We start from the raw sequence: 10,147 nt of genomic DNA on the forward strand, positions 1-10,147 counted from the left end.
GAGCGCGGCGGGTGCAGCCAAACGCATAGGGACCGGCACCGCGGTGGGAGGGGCGCGCACTGACATGGGCGCTGGTGCTGGCACATACACGAGCTCGTGCGGGTCCACGGAGACCTCGCTCATGCTCGCGGCTTCCAGATCTGCGATAGTGCTCGGCGACCAGCCCGTCAATGCTACGGGGATGGTCGCTAGCGCGGGCGCGGGGATGGGAGCTGGGATGGGAGCGAGGGCAGGAACCGCCGCGGCCAGCTCGTTCTGGGCCATGTCCATGAGGCCCCATTCCTCCTTATTTTCTATGTCCTTCGGCTCAGAGTCGACTTCACCAAACTTGAAGACTAGTGGCAGATGATACTTCTGTGTCATGGCGTTGGTCGAGGTCTACGAGAGGCAGGGGAATGGGAGGCGAACAGTAAGGCCGCCCTCATTAAGGAGCGGCTCGAGCGCCATTAATGGAGAGGAAGGCAGGCGGCCATGGAAGTCAAAGGCCTCGCTTCCCAGTGAGCCTGCGCAGAGTACAACTCGCATACTTCCCGGTGAGCCCGTGGATTGGAGGACAGCTTGCATGCCTCTCGGTGAGCCTGCGCACCGGACTGCGCTCGCACGCCTCCCGTTCAGTCAAGTAGCTGTCCGCACGGCACCTCATATAGCCATTAAAACCAAGACACATGGCGTCACATGAATGGTTAACAAAATGGACACGGTTTGAATTATACAAAATGTTTGAGATATTAAAGTGGCAGCTATTTTTTCAAAATGCCTTTGTTGGCTGTTATTCGAGTGCGCCTTCTCTCAAAATGGACATGAAAAATACCACAACATGTCGGGTGCCGTTTCATGATAGCATGCCATGTTTCATGAATTTCAGACGAGTTTTGGATTTACTAGAATTTAAAAACAAAGTATCTCAACATTTTGCCCGCAATCAATGGTGCCCTGGTATTTGCATTCCATTCCCATTTCTTGCATGGGACCTAAGCATGCACCCAAGGACAAAGATTTGACTTTATTGGATATAGTGCAATTTATGATGTCTCTTACCGATTTGCCACTACCGTTTTGGGGCTATGCATTAGAGGCAGCTACATTCACATTAAATAGGGCACCCTCTAATCCATTGAGACGACGATGTATGAACTATGGTTTGGCTAGAAACCTAAGCTGTCGTTTCTTAATGTTTGGGGTTGTGATGCTTATGTGAAAAAAGTTTCAGCCTAATAAGCACAAACCTAAACCGGAAAAGTGCATCTTCATAGGATACCCAAAAGAAACTGTTGGGTACACCTTCTATCACAGATCCGAAAGGCAATATCTTTGTTGCTAAGAGTGGACCCTTTCTAGAGAAGATGTTTCTCTTGAAATAAGTGAGTGGGGGGAATGTAGAACTTGATGAGTTAATTGTACCTTCTCCCGAATTGGAAAGTAGTTCAACATAGAAATCAATTTTAGTGATCTCTACACCAATTAGTGAGGAAGTGATACGTCTCCGTCGTCTCTACTTTTCCAAACAGTTTTGCCCTTATTTTGGACTCTAACTTGCATGATTTGAATGGAACTAACCCGGACTGACGCTGTTTTCAGCAGAATTGCCATGGTGTTATTTATGTGCAGAAACAAAAGTTCTCGGAATGACCTGAAACTCCACGGAGATTATTTTTGGAAATAATAAAAAATACTGGCAAAGAATCAAGGATAGGGGGCCCACACCCTAGCTACGAGGGTGGGGGTGCGCCCCCCTGCCTCGTGGGCCCCCTGAGCACCACCGACCTCAACTCCAACTCCATATATTTGTGTTCAGGGAGAAAAAAATTAAGGGAGAAGGATTCATCGCGTTTTACGATACGGAGCCGCCGGCAAGCCCTAAACTCTCTCGGGAGGGCTGATCTGGAGTCTGTTCGGCGCTCCGGAGTGGGGAATCCGTTGCCGTCGTCATCATCAACCATCCTCCATCACCAATTTCATGATGCTCAGCACCGTGCGTGAGTAAATCCATCGTAGGCTTGCTGGACGGTGATGGGTTGGATGAGATTTATCATGTAATCGAGTTAGTTTTGTTAGGGTTTGATCCCTAGTATCCACTATGTTCTGAGATTGATGTTGCTATGACTTTGCTATGCTTAATGCTTGTCACTAGGCCCCGAGTGCCATGATTTCAGATCTGAACCTATTATGTTTTCATGAATATATGTGAGTTCTTGATCCTATATTGCAAGTCTATAATCACCTACTATGTGTTATGATCCGGCAACCCCGAAGTGACAATAATCGGGACCACTCCCGGTGATGACCATAGTTTGAGGAGTTCATGTATTCACCATGTGTTAATGCTTTGGTCCAGTACTCTATTAAAAGGAGGCCTTAATATCCCTTAGTTTCCGCTAGGACCCCGCTGCCATGGGAGGGTAGGACAAAAGATGTCATGCAAGTTCTTTTCCATAAGCACGTATGACTATATTCGGAATACATGCCTACATTACATTGATGAATTAGAGCTACTTCTGTGTCACCCTAGGTTATGACTGTTACATGATCGATTGCATCCGGCATAATTCTCTATCACCGATCCATTTCCTACGAGCTTTCCATATATTGTTCTTCGCTTATTTACTTTTCCGTTGCTATTGTTATCATCACTACAAAATACCAAAAATATTACTTTTGCTACCGTTACCTTTTGCTACCGTTACCACTACTATCATATTACTTTATTACTAAACACTTTGCTGCAGATATTAAGTTTCCAGGTGTGGTTAAATTGACAACTCAGCTGCTAATACTTGAGAATATTCTTTGGCTCCCCTTGTGTCGAATCAATAAATTTGGGTTGAATACTCTACCCTCGAAAACTGTTGTGATCCCCTATACTTGTGGGTTATCAAGACTATTTTCTGGTGCCATTGCCGGGGAGCATAGCTCTATTCTTTGAGTCACTCAGGATTTATATCTGCTTATCATTATGAAGAACTTGAGAGATCCAAAAACCAAGATTTATCCCACAACTACGAGGGGAGGTAAGGAACTGCCATCTAGCTCTGCACTTGATTCACCTTTTGTTTTGAGTAAGCTTGCGACACCTAAACCTGCTTCTGCTATTAATTCTGATATGTCGCATATTATTGATGATGCCACTTCTACTATGCATGATACTTATGATGAAACTACTTCTATGCTAGATACTACTGTGCCACTTGGTGAATTTCTTGATGAACAACTTGCTAGGGCTAGAGAGAATGAAATTATTGAAACTAATAATATTGATGAAAGTGATGATGAAGGCTCTCCTGATAAATATGAATTGCCTATTGTGCCCGAGGGCTATGTTATGGATGAAGAAACTGCTAGAGACTTTATTGCATCCAATGATAGAGGTGATCTTAAGAAATTATTAGCTAATCTTAAACAAAAAACTCTGAATGCTAGAATGAAATATGATCCTGCTTATGCTACTTCACCTATCTTTGTTACTGATAAGGACTATGAATTCTCCATTGATCCTGATATAATTACTTCAGTTGAATCTGATCCTTTTTATGGCTATGAATCTAAAACTGTTATGGCACATCTTACTAAATTAAACGATATAGCCACCCTATTCACTAATGATGAGAGAACTTGCTACTTTTACATCCTTAAAATATTTCCGTTCTCATTAGAGGGTGATGCTAAGATATGGTTTAATTCTCTTGATCCTGGTTGTGTGCGTAGTCCCCAGGATATGATTTATTACTTCTCTACTAAATATTTACCTTTTCATAAGAAACAAGCTGCCTTAAGGGATATATATAATTTTGTGAAAATTGAAGAAGAGAGTCTCCCACAAGCTTGGGGGAGGCTTCTCCAATTACTTAATGCTTTGCATGATCATCCTCTTAAGAAGAATGAAATACTTGATATCTTTTAGAATGGACTAACTGATGCTTCCAGAGACCACGTGGATAGTTGTGCTGGTTCTGTTTTCAGGGAAAGAACATCGGATGAAGCTGAAATTCTATTGAATAATATGTTGATAAATGAAAATAATTGGACACTTCCTGAGCCAACTCCTGAGCCTATTCCTAAACCAACTCCGAAGAAAAGGGGTGTTCTATTTCTCAGTCCTGAAGATATGCAAGAGGCAAACAAATCCATGAAAGAAAAGGGTATTAAAGCTGAAGATGTTAAGAATTTACCTCCTATTGAAGAAATACATGGTCTCAATTTACCTCCTGTTGAAGAAATATTTGGTTTTAATCCTTCACCTATTAAAGAAATACATGGTCTTGATAACCCGACACAGGTAGTAAAGGTAAATTCTCTCTATAGATATGATAAAGCTGAAATCCCTCCTACTAAGTTTGCTAGCCAATGTTTGGACGAGTTTGATAACTTTATGGTTAAGCAAGAAGACTTCAATGCTTATTTTGGTAGACAATTGAAATAAAATTCTTATATGATTGAACACTTGGGTGATTATATGTCTAGAGTTAAAGGTGAAGTTAAACTCATTAGTAAACATGCTTCTATGGTTACCACTCAAGTAGAACAAGTACTTAAAGCTCAGAATGATTTGCTCAATGAATTAAATAGTAAGAAAAATGATAACGCTATTAGAGTTATGACTAGAGGTGGTAAGATGACTCAGGAACCTTTGTATCCTGAGGGCCATCCTAAGAGAATTGAGCAAGATTCTCAGAGAAATAATATAGATGCACCTAGTCCTTCTAAAAGGAACAAAAAGAAAAATGATAGGACTTTCCATGCTTCTAGTGAACCTGTTATTGACACACCTGAGAATCCCAATGATATTTCTATTTTTGATGTTGAAACACAATCTGGTAATGAACATGAAACTAGTGATAATGTTAATGATTATGTTCATGTTGATGCTCAACCTAGTAATGATAATGATATAGAAATTTAACCTGCTGTTGATCTTGATAAGCCACAATCAAAGAATCAATGTTATTATAAAAGAATCTTTGTTGATAGGAAACACGGTAAGGAAATAGAGCCTTGGGTTCAGAAACCCATGCCTCTTCCTCCTAAGCCATCCAAGAAAAAGGATGATGAGGATTTTGAGCGCTTTGCTGAAATGATTAGACCTATCTTTTTGCGTATGCGTTTGATTGATATGCTTAAAATGAATCGTTATGCTAAGTACATGAAAGATATTGTTACTAATAAAACAAAGATACCGGAAGCTGAAATTTCCACCATGCTTGCTAACTATACTTTTAAGGGAGGAATACCAAAGAAACTTGGAGATCCCGGAGTACCAACTATACCATGCTCCATTAAAAGAAAGTACGTTAAAACTGCTTTATGTGATCTTGGAGCTAGTGTTAGTGTTATAACTCTCCCATTATATTGTAGACTTGATTTGAATAAGTTGACACCTACTGAAATATCTTTGCAAATGGCTGATAAATCAGCTGCTATACCTGTCGGTATTTGTGAGGATGTGCCTGTTGTAGTTGCAAACGTTACTATTTTAACGGACTTTGTTATTATTGACATTCCCGAGGACGATAGTATGTCTATTATTCTTGGAAGACCTTTTTTGAATACTGCATGGGCTGTTATTGATTGCAACAAGGGCAATGTCACTTTTCATGTTAATGGTAATGAGCATACGGTACACTTTCCGAGGAAACAACCTCAAGTTCATAGTATAACCTCTATTGAAAAAATTCCATCGATTATTTTTGGAGGTTTTGAATTTCCTCTTCCTACTCTCAAGAAGAAATATGATATTCTTATTATTGGGGATGTGCATATCCCCGTTGAGGTAACCTAGTGTTATTCAAAAATTCTCCGGTTCCATGTTACTCGGAATGAGTTTGTTAATAAGACTTGGTCAACCTTGTTAGTGAATTCCTTTTGATGAGCATGAGATGGTTGAATTTAGAAAACACAACTCTCTATACCCTCTGTTTACTTTCTGTTATTTATACTAAATGAAGCAAAAATAGCAATTTCTGTCTGTTTTCTGAATTATCCATGCAATAAAAAATACCCCAAAAATAAAAGTTCTCCAAATGCCCTGAAAATTAAATATGATTTTTATGGAATATTTGAGAATATTTGGCACTGAGAACACAGCAGGGGGAGCTGGCACCTGGCCACGAGGGTCCAGGGCGCGCCCACCCACCCTGGGTGCGCCCCCTGCCTCATGGGCCCATGGTGGCCCCCTTCCACTTATTCCTGCACCCACACACTTCTTATTCCTCCCAAAAAAATCACCATCCAGCTCAAGCACGAGTTGTAGCTCATTTTGCTGCAATTTTTGATCTCTTTTCTCAAAGCACCTCTCACAAAACTGCTTTGGGGGACTGTTCCTTGGTATGTGACTCCTCCATTGGTCCAATTAGTTTTTGTTCTAGTGCTTTATTCATTGCAAATTTGTGCTGCCTAGGTGACCATGTTCTTGAGCTTGCATGTCAAATTTATATGGTTCCAAGTAGTTCTAATGCATGATATAGGCTTTAGGCACTTGTAGGAGTAGTTGCTATCAATTTTGTTGAGTTTGGTTTACTTTTATTTGAAGTTACTAAAAATTTCAAAAAAAATTCAGACAAAAAAAATATTCTTAGGAAAATGTACCAAGGTGGTTCTTCAAGGAAACAAGGACCCAAGCTTGCAATGCGTGATGCTGATGATGAACCACCAAGGGACGCCCCAGTGCGGCCTTGTGAATGTCCTTCAGAGGACTTCATGGATCGAGCAGGAATTAAGGAAGAATTTAACACATATTTGCTTAACGCTAATCTTGTGAGCTTCGAGGCAGAAAAGTGCTGGTAGTACCACTATCTCACTAGTTCCTTTCTGAGGAAGTTTGAATTTTCATCTTCACACAATTCTCAAACTGTCCTGTTTGATGTTTATGAAAATTCTTACACTATGGACTTAGAGGATTTTACCACTGCTTGCAAACTTCCACAATGGGGTAGTGCTAGTGAACCTCGCAAATCTGAATTTAGAGATTTTCTTGCTAGTATAACTGTGGGGGACTCTAGAGATATAACACAAGCTACCATAGGGAGCATTTATTTTCCTGCTATACATTATTTTGCTCTGTTCATAGGTAGATGCATTAATGGTAAAGATGAAGCATGTCACATGTGTGTCCCTGACCTCAGTATTCTTAGGAGTGCGGTGTTAGGAGATAAAACTTATAATTTGCGAGCCATTGTTGCATGTAGGTTGCATCACAATAGATTTAATGGAGATTTCTTTGGTGGAATTTATGCAACCCGTATAGCTAATTTTCTTGGTATAACCATACGTGAGGATGATATTGAGTTGCCTCCTGCTTATTTGGATTATGAGGCTATGGTTCGTCATCATTTTGTTGAGAGGAACAATCAGTTTCTCTAGTACCGACTAATCTTTGACAGACGACGCACCTATCACGTCGCTCTCCCTGCTTCTACTTTCTTTGACTTTCAGGCAAAAGGGAGATATTTTATAACTAGAGAGGAGGCAGAAGAGTATAAGAGGAGGGCTGAGATAGCTCGCCTCCAAGCTGTAGCCCATGATGCAATGACTGATGCATCTCCGTACGACCCCAACTATAACGTTGGATATCCGCCAGGCCATCCGTGGCATTAGACCAACTTAGGCCAAAAGCCTAAGCTTGGGGGAGTATGTATTTCCCACCGACATTACATTCATGTTCACACACTCATTGCTAGTTGTCGGTGCTCATACTTTTTCATTGTATTATCCATGCTAGTTTATTTCCTTTTTATGCTTTCTTCTTGTGTGTTTGATAAACCTTAAGAAAAACCAAAAAAATTAGTTGTAGCTTTTAGCTAGCTTTAACTTCTATGCTTGTAGTAGTAATTAAAAAGAAAACCCAAAAAGTTTTCCTGTTCTTCTTTTGCTTGTTGGGAGCTTTCCCGTGTAAATAGTTTTATTTCTTTTCTTTTCTTTGGGGGTCGATAGGAGAAGACCATGATTAAACTGTTGAAATGACTCATATATGAGTTATTGTTGATTTAACCAAGAGTCCATTTTGCCTTGTCTTCTCCTGTTTATTGAATGCTTGCAGATTCTAGCTTAGTCCAATGCACGTGCACTGTTATTATTATTCACATCATTCGGTCATGCAAGTGAAAGGCAATTATGACGATATATGATGGACTGATTGAGTTGGGAGAAGCTGGTATGAACTCGACCTCTCTTGTTTTTCTAAATATGATTAGTTCATCGTTCCTGATTCAGCCTATTATGAATAAACATGTTTGCAATGACAATTAGAGATTATAGTTGCTTATGCCATGCTTAATTAGCTAGGAGCTTATAATGGTTTGCCTTGCGTGCCAACATGCTATTAAAATGGTTGTGATGTGGTATGATAGGGTGGTATCCTCTTTTGAACGATTCGAGTGGCTTGACTTGGCACATATTCACGCATGTAGTTGAAACAAAATCAACATAGCCTCTATGATATTTATGTTCATGGTGCATTATATCCTACTCATGCTTGCATTCGGTGTTGATTAATTTTAATGCATGTTCATGACTGTTGTCGCTCTCTAGCTGGTCGCTTCCCAGTCTTTTGCTAGCCTTCACCTGTACTAAGCGTGAATATTACTTGTGCATCCAATTCCGTAAACCCCAAAGTTATTCCATACGAGGCCACCATACCTACCTATATACGGTATCTACCTGTCGTCCCAAGTAAATTTGTATGTGCCGAACTCTAAACCTTCAAATAAACATTATGTTTTGTATGCTCGAATAGCTCATGTATCAACTAGGGCTGTCTGTATCTTCCATGCTAGGCGGGTTATTCTCAAGAGGAGTGGACTCCGCTCCTCACTCACGAGAAAATGGCTGGTCACCGGGAAGCCCAGTCCCATGCTTTATGCAAATCAAATCAAAATAATTGCAAACAAAAATCCCCCTGGGACTGTTGTTAGTTGGAGGCACTCGTTGTTTCGAGCAAGCCATGGATTGATGCTTGTTGGTGGAGGGGGAGTATAAACTTTACCATTCTGTTTGGGAACCGCCTATAATGTGTGTAGCATGGAAGATATCGCCATCTCTTGGTTGTTATGTTGAAAATGAAAGTATACCGCTCAAAATATTATTCATATCTATTTCAAAACCGAGCTTTGGCACCTCTACAAATCCCTGCTTCCCTTATCAAAGGGCCTATCCATTTACTTTTATGTTGAGTCATCATCCTCTTATTAAAAAGCACCAGTTGGAGAGCACCACTGCCATTTGCATTCATTACTGCTAGTTTACATTGAGTATGATTTGACTGGATCTCTTTTACCATGAATCACAATGTCTAGTCAGTCCTTGATCTTTAAAGGTGCTCTGCATTTATGTTTTGCGGTCTCAGAAAGGGCTAGCGAGATACCATCTTGTTATATCTTATTATGATTGTTTTGAGAAAGTGTTGTCATCCCAGATTTATTATTATTGCTCGCTAGTCGATTATGCCATTGATATGAGTAAACATGATACCTAGGAGTTATTGTGAATATGGTTAGTTCATAATCTTTGCTAAAAACTTGAATGCTGGCTTTACATATTTACAACAACAAGAGCAAACAGAGTTTGTAAAAGTTTTTCTTTATCACTTTCAGTTTGTCAACTGAATTGCTTGAGGACAAGCAAATGTTTAAGCTTGGGGGAGTTGATACGTCTCCATCGTATCTACTTTTCCAAACACTTTTGCCCCTGTTTTGGACTCTAACTTTCATGATTTGAATGGAACTAACCCGGACTAACACTGTTTTTAGCAGAATTGCCATGGTGTTATTTATGTGCAGAAACAAAAGTTCTCAGAATGACCTGAAACTCCACTGAGATTATTTTTGGGAATAATAAAAAATACTGACAAAGAATCAAGGCTAGGGGGCCCACACCCTAGCCACGAGGGTGGGATGCCCGCCTGCCCCTGGGCGCGCCCCCTGCCTCATGGGCCCCCTGGAGCTCCACCGACCACAACTCCAACTCCATATATTCGTTTTTGGGGAGAAAAAATAAGGGAGAAGGATTCATCGCGTTTTACGATACGGAGCTGCCGCCAGGCCCTAAACTCTCTCGGGAGGGCTGATCTAGAGTCCGTTCGGGGCTCCGGAGAGGGGAATCCGTCGCCGTCATCATAATGAACCATCCTCCATCACCAATTTCACGATGCTCACCGCCG

The sequence above is a fragment of the Triticum dicoccoides genome, chromosome 4A, assembly GCF_002162155.2.
Source record: "Triticum dicoccoides isolate Atlit2015 ecotype Zavitan chromosome 4A, WEW_v2.0, whole genome shotgun sequence".
NCBI lineage: Eukaryota > Viridiplantae > Streptophyta > Magnoliopsida > Poales > Poaceae > Triticum > Triticum dicoccoides.